General features: G+C 48.2%; 1 protein-coding gene across 1 annotated transcript in view; it reads right to left on the bottom strand.

Moving 5' to 3' along the window:
• Positions 1-15,519, bottom strand: part of LOC138265797 (uncharacterized) — a 175,221-nt gene that overhangs the window by 1,111 nt on the left and 158,591 nt on the right. The gene's annotated exons all lie outside the window — the stretch shown is intronic.

The raw sequence follows: 15,519 nt of genomic DNA, 5'->3' as shown, positions 1-15,519 counted from the left end.
GATATCAAAACCCGTCGTCAGAACATTAAGGGAGTTACAAAGACCGGTGCACAAATGTTCCCCATTACAATTTACACTCTTGCTGGGTGACCACTAAACTTCTGAGTACACCTTACACATCTACTCAAATTGGGAAATGACCTCAGAGACGGCATGTGCAACGTTTTGCATACATTACTTCTGCACCTTCCTGATCTGCTCCCAAGCTGATCCCAAGGTAGAAGCTGGAGGCAAATGGGGACACTGAACGGCCAGCAAGCACAAACCATAATTTGTGTTCAGCATTAAAAGGTACAAAGTGCAAATACTGTCTTCCCCCAATTCGGCACCATCGCCATGTAAACGAGTCCCTAAACTAAGTTGGAGGCTTACTATACTAGGGGACTGGATAGCTGCAAAACTAGAACTCCGAAGGGAGGTACGAATCAAGTGACCACGCGGAGAAGAATTCTTCCGCTTTAAAGGGGGATTCCTCGAACTAATTGTTTATTGCTTCACATCCTATATGAATGTTCCTGCATGTCCAGGTGGGAAAAAGTTCAGAAAATGTACTCTTGTTTTTACCTATTCCTCTGACTGAACTCGACCTCTAGCACCACCCTTGTTCAGATTCTGACCATGTCTAATATATAATTCTGACACACAGAACAACCTGACACTATTTGTGGGGACACTGGGGCCCAACTCTCACGCAGTGGAGCGTGGCACCCAAAGGTGCTGTGCCGCCATGCATCAGAGGGAGAGAGGACCGCACCATATCTACAGAGATATGGCACTGGCCTCTCTCCCTAGCGCCAACAGAATTATACTGCAGAGCGCCATGGACACAAGTCTGGCGTAGGTTTTGTACTGGAAGGGTATGCTTTCCGTACAAAATAGTAAGCTTAAGCTGATTTCTCATCTTTTCCTACTTTGTATGTGTGCTGTACAGCGCAGCACACATGGAAAGTGGGAAAAGAAAGGAGAAATGAAACGATTTCTCCTTTTAATCCCTGTTTTCACGTGGGGTTATTTGTGGCACAAAGCACTGTCTACTAATGTTAGTTGAGAGGGTTTTGCATAATAAACATTGGGGACTAGCATGAACATCACCTTGATGCACAGTAATGCAAGCAGCGCTTTGTGCTGGTTTGTGTTAATTTGCCTTGCAAACCAATGCAACGCAAATACCAATATACATTGGTTTGTAAATCCCCAAAAAGATTTTGCGTCGGGTCTGCATTGAAAAAGTAGCTCAAACCTGATGCAAAACCTGTGTAAATCTGGGCCCAGGGGTGTCATGTGTGAAAATACCAATGCCAGAAAACCCTCTTTACAAGGAAGTGACTTATTCTTCTCCAACACTGGATAATTTATGAATTTGTCGGTTATATAAACACACTACCAAGCAATAGACACCAGAGAGGAGGAATAGCAGCAGCCTCATCATCGAAATAGATTCTCCAACATCTACCTTTAGGTTCTGTCATGTGGCTATCCGGGAAATCTGGTATGCACCTGGCCTTGTGGTGGACACCAACCGATATAGAACTGCATGATGAGGGTATGTATAACCAGCAGGATTCGTTTTTGAGATATGTAAGAAGATAAAAGGAAATTATACGAAGGCAACATTTAGAACAGTCAGGAAGCTTTGCTTTAGTACTACATGCAGAATGTGTGGATAAGGCTGCATACATCAAAGAGGTGTCTGGTGTAGGTCTAGAGGGGCTGGCACCACCAAACAGTTGAACCGCTGTTCTCGGCTACTCCTGGGAACTGAGCACACTCTCCTCTGGGTGAGTTGTGCTTGCATATTTGTCTTCCCCCACCCATCTGTCCATTACCAAGTCACCAGATATGGAAGAGGAAGCCTCTCACATCTTTAGGGTTTACCTGGAGAATATGGTGAATGACGTTCTGGGGCAAATTAATGTATAATTAAAGCTCCCTTTTACCGAGGTAAAATGACTCCAACATTAGATATGCATTTGCAGACACAAAACCCTTCTATCATGAATTAAGTAATTAACTGCCTTCTGCGTTCGCTGTCAAAACATGTATCAAGTCTCGCCATTGCTTTACTCGTATACGACAGTCCTTTACATGCTCTGGATTCCTGTTACAGGACTTCTGTCATTGGTCCAGTATTCTTTCTATTATTTCTCAAACTGTTCCTCATTAGTGCAAATTTATAAACTCACTAATACCCATATTTATACTTGTTTGCGCCGCATTTGCTTATTTTTTTTTACGCAAAAGTGGTGCAAACTTACAAAATATAATTGTATTTTGTAAGTTTGCGCTTGTTTTGCATGAAAAATGACGCAAATGCTATGCAAAAAAGTATAAATATGGGCCTAAATTTCTTAGGACCTGATTATAAGTTGGTCGGTATATTGCGACCTTTGCGTAAACCCCTGTTTATGCATAGGTTGTAGTTATGAGCTAGTAGATATTTAATGCATGCTACAATTACTGGATGCATTAAATACCTCAACCTTTGTTATATATCGGCAAGTCAAACCTGCCGAAATTAAACGAGGGGAACCATATGTTATTTACTCTATCATACGGATTTTCGTACAATAAATACCAAATTTCGCATGGTATTGCCCACCAATTCGTAACGGGTCTTATTTATTGCACCTGATAAATAACCTACCCTATGGTATCATAGTTTATCAGGTGCGATCAATAGCACCCAAACTTGTAATCGGGACTTAAATTTATTATTCTGCACCTAAAAATCATCCTCCCCAGATGGTGTTAATTTCTGACCTCCCTGCTCCCCTAGCAGAACAAACCTGTTCTGACAAAATGGCAAATCAGTCCATCATCTCTTCTCACCCAATTAACAAATCATGGACAGCTGTGGCTATTTCCTCCCCTTGTCCCTCCTTACCATGTCGGTTCTAATTCCTTCAAAGACAATCCCACTGTCTCTCATAATACCAGTCTCCTGTTTCCCGACCCATTTCACAATAGGATGGCCTGAAATCTAAGGCTCCAAGTGTCAGCCTACAACGTGAGCCATTCCTCAAAATTAGACAGAAGGCATTCAAAAGCACTTTTTCCCCACAACTACCCCAACTGCCCCATGCACATAATAAGCCTTGTACCACTCAGACCTCCACCTGCCCCATCCCATCGCTTCCCTCCAGTTTATCCCTGCCCACACAGCTTCTGTGGTTGCTCCTTTCTCAAACTCCAAGTCCTTGTTTGAAAGCTAACAGCCACTGGCTTCCCTCGCACGTCACCATCTCAGAAACCCAAAAGGCACCTAAGAACACTGCAAATCACTCTTTCTCTAATAGAATAACAGAAAGACCCCGGGCAGCCAACCAGCCCCTTCAAATAATAACATTACAGTCCTACTCCCTCTCCCACCCCTTCCTCTCCTTTTAGATCAATTTCACATCTCGCCTCCTTCTGGGTCATAGCCCTAAAACATCTTCCAAAGAACTGCCACATCTGCCAACTTGCTGGCAACTGTTGAGGGGACTATCCTCTCACAGCCAACCCCTAGTAATCCACTATCCCCGACCTCCCCGCACCACCCCCACAACTAAAGCCAGATACAACAGCAATAATTCTTCAAGTTTCGCCTTGTACTATATAACATAGGAGGCATCTGCCCTTCCTGTGAAAAACCCCAGTTCCAGAGATCCTTACCATCTTAGTATGCTCACTCTACTCCGATGGTAGTCCGTGGAACCTCATCCTCTGTGAATATCCTAACCCTGCAGCAATTTCATCAGTGACGTCGGGGGCGTAGTGGCAATGGGAAACGACATTCCATTTTAGACTTAAGAACACCTGGGCATTCAACAGCTTGCTCAGCTATCTGTCTTTCATGGAAACATGTTCGGCAATTGTACGAGGGGTTCACTATCGCAAGTACCAACCAATTGCTCAAGGCGCCGCACGACATCTACAAAGCAAAATCAACTGGGAAGAACGTAGGAAGGCAATACTACGTGGCATCTGCAGCATGTCTTTCATCTTTCAACACACCATTTACAATCATAATTCACTACGAGCTCTAAAGCATCTTTAGCCTCGGACTTCGCCTTGCACCGCCACAATTGCACCTCTGCACCCATTCACAAGCACATGCTATTGAAAACACTCCACAAACGTCTGTGTCACTCCTTACTTTACTGTTCAACCAAACCTCGTAATGCACTTTTTTCACACCATGTGCCAGTAACGCCAGCCTCCTGCAAAAAGCTCTGCCCTTTATAACGACCTTTCAAGCAAATTTCAAGTGCCCAAGTAGCAACTGTACCTTTCGTAACTTCCACACTGGAGGCATTTCCTACCCTGAGGGCCTCATTACGAGTTTGGCAGGCAATGGACCACAAGACTCGCAGTGGTGATTGGACTGCCACCAACAGGGGTGATCTGAACGCCACATTATGACTGCGGCAGATGCACCACAGTCTGACTGCCGGTACCGCCAGGTTCCTCCGACCTGGCGGTGCCAGCAGTCTTAATCCGCCAGGGCAGTGCTGCAAGCAGCACTGCCCTCCGGATTACGACCCGCGTTTCCACGAGCCATTGCATGGCGGTCAGACCGCCATGCAAAGGTTGTTAGAAACGGGTTGTATTGGCACTGCACTTGGCATGGGCACTGCAGGGGCCCCCATGGAGAGCCCGTCGTGGTTTTCACTCCCAAATTACTGGCAGTGAAAAGTGCAATGGGTGCTGCTGCACCCGACGCACCACAGCATTGCTGCCGGCTAGATTATGAGCCAATATCAATGTTGTGGTGAGTATTCCACTGGGCCAGCGGAAAACTCATAATAGAGCCAGCGGGCGGAAAACGGGAGTGGCGGTTTTGTGTCCGAAAGAGTTTGGCGGGCGAGCCTTCGCCACCCACCAAACTTGAAATGAGGCCCTGAGAGTCTCTCAGTTTGTCCAGCTGATACAAAGGCAACCTGCATTCAATGTAAAATAAGTCCAATTCAATTCCCAAGAAGACGAACACTGTCACAATGTCCTCTCGGCAAGAAAACCACAATCTCTTCTGCCTTAAGCAGAAACTTCTGCAACAGTAATGCACTTCCGCCCACACACTATAAAAGATGAAGTTGTCAAAGTAGTGCAGAGCCAAATCACTGCTCAATCTGCATTGCACACCCTAGCCTATAAATATATTATATAATCCAACTAATTTACAATAAAAAAACAGCCCATGGGCACTATCTTGTGTAAACCAGATAAACCGCTTAACCTACAAACACTTTGCTGTATATTTGAATCTCACACATGAATATGTACTCATTTCGATGTCAACACCACAGTTAAATACAAATTCAACAACTTTGCGACAATGGAATTAGACATTGTATGGCCTTCCGTCTGGCAAATCATTAACTGACCCATTCTGGCCAGGCTAAAATGTAGACAATCCTGTATGACCCTGTAATTTCTTGTGGATGACTATCAAAGGTGGCAAATCAAATTCTCCATAGGCATATAATCCAATGGCCCATTCACTTGTCCTTCATGTACCCTTTCTTCAACGTGTCTCAACTACGTGCTCCTTGCCCCACTGTCTGTATTGCACACTCCCACTGAGACATTAAGGGGCATATTTATGAAAAGTGGCGCTGCACCTAGTGCCAGCCCACTTTTCTTACGTTCCTTTGCGCCCCCCCCCTAGAGTCACCATGGTAGCGCCGTATTTATAATAGGGAGCACCATGGCGGTAGTTAGGGTGACTAGCGTCATCATTTTTTACACTAGTCTGGCACTTTCCAGGACTAGCGTAAAAAATCATGACGCTAATTCTGCAAAGCACCCAGAGGCCCATTGTAATCAATGGGAGCCTCTTTTTTACACTTGTACTTAGCAGGCATTAAAAAAATGGAGATAAAAATGGCGCAAAAGAATCTCATAGATTCCTTTGATCCATTTTTTCAGCCCCCCTTGCGCCAGAATGACCCACTTGCACACATTATGCGTGGCGCAGGTATAATGTGGCGCAAGGGGTTACAAAGTGGCACAATGCATGCATTGCGCCACTTTGTATATATGACACAGCATTTTTCCCCTTCCAATGCCACATTAGCATTAAAAAAATGACTCTAATGTCGCGTTGGAACGGTGTAATGGCTCCATAAATCTGGCCCAACACTATGCCTTACCAATTGTCTCCCAGCATAAACACTCATGTCTGAATTTACCATGAAATCTGGTGCACAATCCCTTGTTAGAAGGCCAATAAGTACATGGCCAGTGTTGTTGCTACTTGAATTTTGCAACCCCTCCCTGAGTTGCAGGCCCTAGAAAGGGTTGCTGGAATGTGCGCACCAATAATTCACTGGTCAAGTATCTCATTAGCAATGGCCTTGTGGGTGCCATAAGATAAAGCTACAAGTTGTTGCCCATCTCACTCCAAGACGTGCTTTTATCCTTACCCTTGCCAAGTGGAACTCTTGATCACAATGAACACACAGTGTACTGCTAGAGCTTTCCAAATAACATCTATATTTTTCAAAAGGGGTACATTGTGACCAGGATCCTTAATGCAGAAAACATTGCCTTAAATAACATAGGCTGATGTGCATTTGTCTGTGGTGGCCAGTACCCTGAATCTACGTGCAAACTCGCTATCCTCCTTCAAATGCTCTTTTGAATTAAACTGTGCAGAATTTTGGAGATGCCTATGAATACCATGGCCCAGACCTTTCCTTCAGTGGATGCATTCAGGTAGGAACTCAAGTGCACTATAACTCTCACTAACACTGATGTGGTACTTCCAACGGACCCTGTCTCTTCCAAAGACTTGGAAGCTACATCCTTATAAACTTCCCCTATACTCAGCAGTTGCAACAGGTACTACCAAGGTCCTTCATCAGCCTGTGTCTCCACACCCTGCACTTTAACTACCTTTAAGAGATTCAAATCGTATTGCCACCATTCCCACATCCAAGCAGGCATTAATCGGCAACCCCCAGTGAATAGAACTTCTCGTACCCTCCCTAACATGCTTTTCACTAATGCACTTATTTCACACATTCAAACACATGCGAAAACCTGTCCCATCTCAACACCAACCTCTCAAAGACTATATATGGATCTCACTCCCAATTCTGTTCAAAGTCCCCTTCAGACACTACCCTGTTGTCTCCCACAAACCATTTATTCTTAACTCGTCTGCCATTCAAAATCATTGTACCAAACGGGAAAAACCCAACCTGTCTCTTCTCACCGCTTTCAGCGCCTGTTCCTGGTCTGGAGAGCGGCTTTAGAACTCAATCAGCCATGCCCCTTTTGAGTATTGTGCCACCAGGTCTTTTCATTTTCCTCCATCCTGGAACTCTTTACCACTTTAGTTTCCTTGGTGACACTGAGCACTTTGCACAGGAACCCATCATTCTTTTCTGTATAGGGGCCTGCATCAGACTGTTCATCATTGCCTCACAACATCTTTGAATATTCCTCAGCTCTGTCACTTGGCCCCTAGCTGCACCATTTACACCATAGACTGTACCCTCAAGAGAACTGTCTACGTCCTCAGCCTCTGAACCGGATATTGACTTCAAACCGAGGGTTTCCCATCATACCTCTGCACCAATATCCTTGCCAATTATACTTAAAGGTAGCCTCTTTCTGCTAGCTCTTGTTGCTGCTTCTCCCAGATTGCAATGCTACTGGAACACGCCATCTCCCAATGGAGAACGGCAACCCATTTCTAAATTTCCAACTCCACATGTGCTCCTGGAGTTTCTCTCTGGACCGCTTCCTTGCAAGAGCCATCTTTGCTCACACTGCATCCAGTTAGTCCACTTCAAAATAGGTCACCTCAACAGCGCACCGATGAGTGCTCATTCTTTGTCTTCGTTTTAGTTACTGTATCTTTGACCCGGAGACTATTTCACTGTCCCCTACTGCCACCAAATTTCATCAATATCTCCCACTGTCCTCTATTTCGTACTGTACACCACCACCACATTCCTCACCATTCTGCTGGCAGCTACAGTGTCACTTCACTACCCGATAACCCGCCTTCATCAATGACTCCAATAGATCATCCTCCAACCCTCCAAAGGCTACTGTTCAGAAGGTCCCTACATAGATGCTTTAAATCTCACACCAGGCTGTGGACTTCAACATTTTATTATGCAGCATCACGCAGATGAACTGCTGTTTTCAGCTGTTGCTGGGTCAAGCAGATGAACTGCCGTTTTCAGCTGTTGCTGGGGACTGTGAACACTGTCTTCAGGAGTGTAGGAAACTGCCCTCTTTCTTGGCATGGTTAACCCCATTTTCTGCTTGTTGTCAGTGTGTTGGACTGTGTCTTCTGGGAGCCTGATAACCAGGACCCCAGTGGTTATGCTCTCTCCTGTAAATATTGGTAACTGTACCTTTTTCTTGCCACAATTGGCATACTGGTCCCCCCCATGTAAGTCCCTAATATATGGTACCCAGGGCATTGAGGTACCAGGGGATCCCTATGGGCTGCAGCAGTTATTCTGCCACTCATAGGGAGCCCATGCAAAGGGTTCTGCAGGCCTGCCATTGCAGTCTACATGAAACGGGTACATGCACCCATTTTCAGTACACATCACTGCACCAGGTCACTATAAGTCACCCCTATGGTAGGCCCTCTCAGCCCAGAGGGCATGGTGCAGGTACCTGGGTGTGAGGGCACCCCTGCGCTAGCAGAGGTGCCCTCACAGACTCCAAATCCATTTTCTGGGGCTTTGTGAGTGCGGGGATGCCATTTTACACATGTACTAGACATAGGTCACTACCTATGTCCAGCTACATAATGGTAACCCTGAACCTGGGCATGTTTGGTATCAAACATGTCGGACCATATCCCAATACTGTTACAGTATTGGAAGTATGATTCCATGCAATCTGGGGGCTCCTTAGAGGACCCCCCGCATTGCTACCACCAGTCTTACAGGATTTTCTGGGCAGCCCAAGCCGCTGCCACTCCTCAGACAAGTTTCTGCCCTTCTGCTGCTTGATCTGATCAATCCCAGGAAGTCATAACAAAGGATTTCCTGTGGGAGAGTGAGATAACACCCTCTCAATTTAACAATAGGTGTGACTGGCTTGGGAGGCGTATCTCCACTTCGACTTCTGGCCTCCGGAACTGCGACTGGAACCTCCAGGACCCAACAAGCTGCCTACAAGAAGAAGAACTCTTCTGCAACTTTGTTTCCAGTGCTGCCAGCAACTGCAACACTTCCAACTGCTGTGCATCCACTGAGGGTGGCGTGTCTTCAGTCTGCACTAGAAGAAAGAACAAATCTCCCTTGGAGTGAAGGAATCACTCCCCTGCATCCGCAGGCACCTGCTGCAACGACGACCAGCTGCGTGGATCTCCCCTCATCTTGAGCTGCATGGATCCTGCATCACAGGTGGTAGTCCGGAGTAGTCCTCTTGGTCCTCTCTGCCAGCTTCCAACTTTGGTGGAGGTAAGCCTTCACCTTTCCAAGCACGACAGTACCCCTGTGCACCACGCCTCTTGCAGCTGCCAAGGCTTGTTTGCATCTCCTCTAAGGGATTTTCAGGCGATGCGTAGCTCCAGTCCCCAGCACTCCTTCCTGTGAGGCACAGCCCTCTGCGTGGTTCTCCTGTGGCGTGGGATCTCTTTCAGTAGTGTTGCATGGGCTCCTTCTGCAACTTGTGTCCTCGTCCTGTGGGTGTTGCCTCTGCTCCTGTGGATCCTCTGTTTAGCTGAGGGTCCCCTGTGACTCTCCCTCCTGGGTCGAGTCTTCCTGGGCCATGCTGGTCCCCGGCAGCACCACTTTTCCACTAACCGTGGATTTGCCTTTGCCAAGGCTTGTTGGTGGAATTCCTGCACCAACACCCTTCTGCAATCTTCACTCCAGCGTGGGATATCTTGTGTATCCATCAGGAACTCTTCTCCGGCTCCAGGGCTGCAGTGCTGACCTGTTCTTTCTCACTGTCGACCAACTCCTGCAAGTAGAGCTAGGTGGGTAGTAGCTCCTACTCCTCCTGGACTCCACTGATACTTTTGAACTTGGTCCCCTCTCTCCACAGGTCTTCTTCTCCAGGAATCTACCGCTAGTTTCTTGCAGCCTTGTCTGGGTGCCTTATTTTCTTCTTTTTATTCCTTTTGGGTGGTTTGGAACAATTCCAGTGATTTACTCCTGCTTTCCTGTTCGCTTGGGGATACTGTGTTACTTACCTCTGTGGTTTTCTGGTACTCCCAGCTCCCCTCTACACATTCCTCTTACCCAGGTGGGGGTCTTGTGTTCGCATTCCATTCTTTTAGTATATGGTTTGGGCTCCCCACATGGTCACTATTGCTTATTGGTAGTTGCACTGTTTTCTAACCTTTTCTATGTCTAATATTGTTTACTAGTGTATATATTTAGTGTATTACTTACCTCCTCTTGGAGCGTTGCCCTTATAGTATTTTGTGGTAGCATCTTACAAAAATAAAGTACCTTTATTTTTGTACAACTGAGGCCCATATTTGTACTTTTTGGTGCAAAACTGCGCTAATGCAGTTTTGCGTCAAAAGGTTTACAGCCAGCTTATGCCATTCCAAAGCGCCAGCCAGGCGCCACATTTATGGAATGCCACAAGCCGGCGCTAAGCTTGGGCTACCGTAAAAAAAAAGAAAAAAAGGACATTAGTCGGGTGGGGATGGCAGTAGGGGTGAAGGGGGCTTTCCCTCAGAAAAGTCACTAGGCTGGTTAGAGGCAAGAAAAATGCTGCTAACCAGCCTTGCGTCACCTCCAGGCGCAAAACCATTAAAAAAATGACTCCTGTCTTTGCAAAGATAGGAGTCATGCCCACCACCCCAATGGCCAGCACAGGGGACCAGTGTCCCCTGGGCATGCCCACTGCACCCAGTGCCATGCAGGGGGGCCATGTTAGGGCCCTCATTGACACTTTTAAATAACATTGCCATAATACTTACGTAGGATGGGGTCCCCCATCCTCTGGTGTTCCTCTGGTGTGGGTGGGGGTGTTTGTGGGGCTTGGGGTGGGCACCTCTGGGCCCATTTCATGGTGTTTGGCCATGGAAATTGGTCCACATGTACCTTAACGCCTGGTCTCACTCAGGCGTTAAATAATTACATTAAGGCCCTCATTATGACATTGGTGGTAAGTCCCGCTTACTGCCATGCCGACTGCTGCCAACATACCGCGACCGCGGCAGTATACCGCTACCCATATTATGACCCACACATAGAAATCCGTCACTATACAGACACACACACAAGTCCGCCAGCCCAAAGGTCAGTGGTAAAATGGCGGTACTAAAAGTCACACTGTTATACTACGCCCACAGCATTATGACCCACGAATCACTACGGTGGACATTCAACCGCGGTAAACCATTGGCGGTACATACCGCCGCGCTCAAAATACACACACACATACAAAACAACACCACATTGGACAATTCAAACTACACACACCTGACACACATACACACACCACACCCACACACCCAGACCAATATAAAACACACACTACCCACAACCCTTTACTACTCCAAAATAAACGGAGGCACCAAGAGTACCCACAGAACCATAGCCACAGAACACCATCACCCATACACCATCCACGCACCTCACAGCACACACCCCAAAACATCACCTCACACACACCACTCACACTACACCCATGGCACCACAACGACACCCCAGGTTCTCTGAGGAGGAGTTAAGGGTCATGGTGGAGGAAATCATCCGGGTAGAGCCACAGCTATTCGGATAACAGGTGTCGCAGACATCCAATGCTAGGAAGATGGAGCTATGGCAGAGAATCGTGGACAGGGTCAATGCCGTGGGACAGCACCCAAGAACAAGGGATGTCATCAGGAAGAGGTGGAACGACCTATGGGGGAAGGTGCGTTCCGTGGTTGCAAGACACCAGATAGCAGTACAGAGGACTGGCGGTGGACCCCCACCTCCTCCCCCACAACTAACATGGGAGTAGCAAGTCTTGACAATACTGCATCCTGAGGGCCTGTCAGGAGTAGCAGGAGGACTGGACTCTGGTAAGTCAACTCTTTACTACTTTCACGCCCCCTACCTGCATGCCATCAGAAACCTCCAACCCTACCCTCACCACCATAACTCAGCCACCTCACATACACTCCACCATCACAACCCACTCATCCCAATGCCAAGCCCTGCATGCCCCACCACTGCATGCACACCCATCAGAGACCTGCATGGACAACCATCACCACTGCATGCACACTAGAGACAATCACCTAGCCAACAAAATAACAACTCTCACTCAGGCCAATCTGCCATGGCAATATCAACCATAGAGGGCAACATACCCATGCACAAGATGACACACGCAGAAACTATAACACTGCATTTACATCCCTAATGTCACCGGAGAGGAGGTGCCAGCAACATCCAGTCCCCCCACAGAAGAGGCCCACAGTGATGACAGCAGCTCTGCACGCCTGGATCAGGATGACCAACCTGGCTCACCAGGGACCTCCGGACAGTCAGTTACCCAGCCACAGTCCAATACCACCACAGAGTCTCTCCCCTCTGGAAACACCAGCACAGCACCCACCCAGCGGGCCCATACCTCTGTCCCCAGGACACCTCAATCAATAGTGGGTCCACCACTACAGGGACCCCAGGGCACCCCACAAACACAGGACGATCAGGGACCTGGGGACAGTGGCAGTGAGCACACGGTTCAGGGGACAGAGGCACAGGACAACAGGGAAGCTGGGAGGACTGCTGTGTGACAGGGGGAGGACAGGCCCAGGGAACCGACCCTCCACGAGGCACTCACCACCATCCTGGGAGCATACCACCATTCCCAGGAGACAATGGGCCAGATACTGGACAAGCTGCAGGAGACCCAGCAGCTGCAGGAGGGACAATACCTGGGGATCAGGGAGGACGTGAGGGACATCCCCACCACCCTGGTCACCACTGCAGGGGTGCTGGCTGACATGGCCAACACCATGAGGGAGTCAGTGGCACACCAACGGGCCCCTGACACTAGCCACACCGATGAACAGCCCTCCACCTCCGCCAACGCTAGTGGACAGGAGACCCGCCACAGGAACAATAGGTCACCAGCACCCCACCCCCTGCAGAAGGAGAACCACCACGCAAGTGGTCCCTGCGATCCAGGCAGAAGCCAGAGAACATAGCCAAGACCCAGCCAGGAAATAAGATCCTCCTGATTGTCCCCCTTGTGTCCGACTCTGTTACCCTGTCCACCTTTAACTTCCATTGCTCCCCTTCCTATGCCCCATTGGACAATGCACCTGTAACACAAATAGACTGAACTCTATCCTGGACTTTCCTCCATCATCACCCCAGCCCATTGCACATCCCCATTTACTTCTCAGCACTGAAATAAACACCCTCCTAAAAAATACAAGTATGGAGTTTGTCAAATGATTTAAGGATGTATTCGTTTAACAATCTGCAGACATTGCAATTAGACTGTACAGTTATCTATACATAGGTATGACCTGTAATGTGCTGCAGTCCATACACCAGGAGCCAGAGTAGGGCAAAAAGATCTGTGAATAGACATGTCAAAGGGTACAGTAAGTGGCCTTAGTATTGGGAACAGCAGCCTGCCAGAGAAAAATCACTACACAAAACTTCAATGGAAGATGAAGTTACAGTGTCTTACCTGTGTGTCACTGGAAGTACTGTCGTATGATAGTTGTTCTGTTGTCCACATCCTCATCCCCTGCCTCCTCTTCGTCACTGTCCTCAAGCTTCACAGCTGCCACACGCCCATTTCCAGCCCCATCCTCCTGCAGAAAAGGTACCTGGCATCTCAAGGAAAGGTTGTGCAACATGCAACATGCCACGATGATCTGGCACACCTCTTTGGTGAGAAGCACAGGGATCTACCTGTCAGATGGAGGCACCTGAACCTGGCCTTCAGGAGGCCAAAGGTGTGCTCAATACTTCTTCTTGTACGCCCTTGTGCCTCATTGTAACGTTCCTCTGCCCTTGTCCTGGCATTCCTCACTGGGGTCAGTAGCCATGAGAGGTTGGGGTAACCAGAGTCACCTGCAAATCTCGAGGGATACCTGTTAGCCACACACTCACCCTTAGGGCCAATCCCACACCCATATACCAACAGACACTGGGTGGGGACCATGGGCTTACCTATTAGCCACACCGGGTGCCTATGCAGTTGAGCCATCACATATGGGATGCTGCTATTCCTCACGATAAAGGCATCATGCACAGACCCAGGATACTTTGCATTCACTTGGGAGATGTAATGGTCTGCACATTCATGGAGTGAAAGCTCTTTTGATTTCTGAACACCTGTTCATTTCTCCAGGGGGTGGGGTGGAGGGGTAGGCAAAGGCAATATGTTTACCATCAATTGCACCAATGATGTGGGGGATATGTCTCATTGCATAGAAGTCAGCCTTCACTGTGGTCAAATCCTCCACCTTGGGGAAAACGATGTAGCTGCACATGTGCTTCATCAGGGCAGACAACACTCTGGTCAGCACTATTGAGAACATTGGCTGTGACATCCCTGCTGCCATGGCCATTTTCACTTGCCAAGAAATGTAGCACTGATAGGACTTGCCCACGAGGGGGTATCCTAATGGGCTGACGGATAGCAGAGATCAGGTCTGGCTCCAATTGGGCACACAGCTCTTGGATTGTGGCCCTATCAAGTCTGTAGGTGAGGATAATGTGCCTGTCCTCCATTGTTGCCAAGTCCACCAGGGGCCTGTACACAGGGGGATGTCTCCATCTCCTAATCATCCTCAGCGGTTGTAATCTGGAGGGCAAAACGGTGAGCAGCTGGTCATTTTCAAACATATCCTCAGAGTAAAATGCAATGCATGTTGTGACAGAAACAGTATGTTTACGTTTAGTCCCTAAATGTGCTTATGTCTGCTGTGACGCAGTTATGTGCCATGGCCTGCCCCCCCTGAAATGGCGGATGCCTGTCCTGTGTGGAGGGACAGGTGGAAATTGTACGCCGTTGCGAGAGGCGGTTGAGGACTGCCGTGTAACTCCTCACTGGCTATCATTGAGCCCTAAGGGGTCCAGTAGCCAGTGGTGATGTATGTTGGTGGTGAAGGTACGCACCGCTGCGGACGTGACCGGCATTTTCTATCTATTCACTCACTTGCTACCTGACCTTCAACAGGAGAGTACCTACACTGCAAGCGCTGTTGTGACCTGTGTCTGGAAGCGACCATAGCTCGAGTCTCTGGGGAAAGGAGTCTATTGACTTCCTGCGATCCATTTCTGTTGGGCAGTCAACCATAGTGAATGCCATCCAGGGGCTGGCAGAGCATTTGCAACAAACAAATGCGTTCCTGGAGGGCATTCACACTGGCGTGGCAGCCCAACAAAGATCATTCCAGGCTCTGGCCTCCTCCCTGTCCCGGTCTTTAGCCTTCCCCCTCCAACTTCCTCTACCCAGTCCCACTCCCCTCAACCCCAGCCTATCCCAAGCACACCATCAGACCAGCATGCACCCAAGACAACACACAGGAGTGGCTCAGGCAAACACAAGCACCACACATCATCACACAGGCACTCACAC

The sequence above is a fragment of the Pleurodeles waltl genome, chromosome 2_1 (genome assembly GCF_031143425.1).
Source record: "Pleurodeles waltl isolate 20211129_DDA chromosome 2_1, aPleWal1.hap1.20221129, whole genome shotgun sequence".
Taxonomy (NCBI): domain Eukaryota; kingdom Metazoa; phylum Chordata; class Amphibia; order Caudata; family Salamandridae; genus Pleurodeles; species Pleurodeles waltl.
The sequence above is the reverse complement of the archived record's forward strand: the minus strand, read 5'-3'. Positions and strand labels throughout refer to the sequence as shown.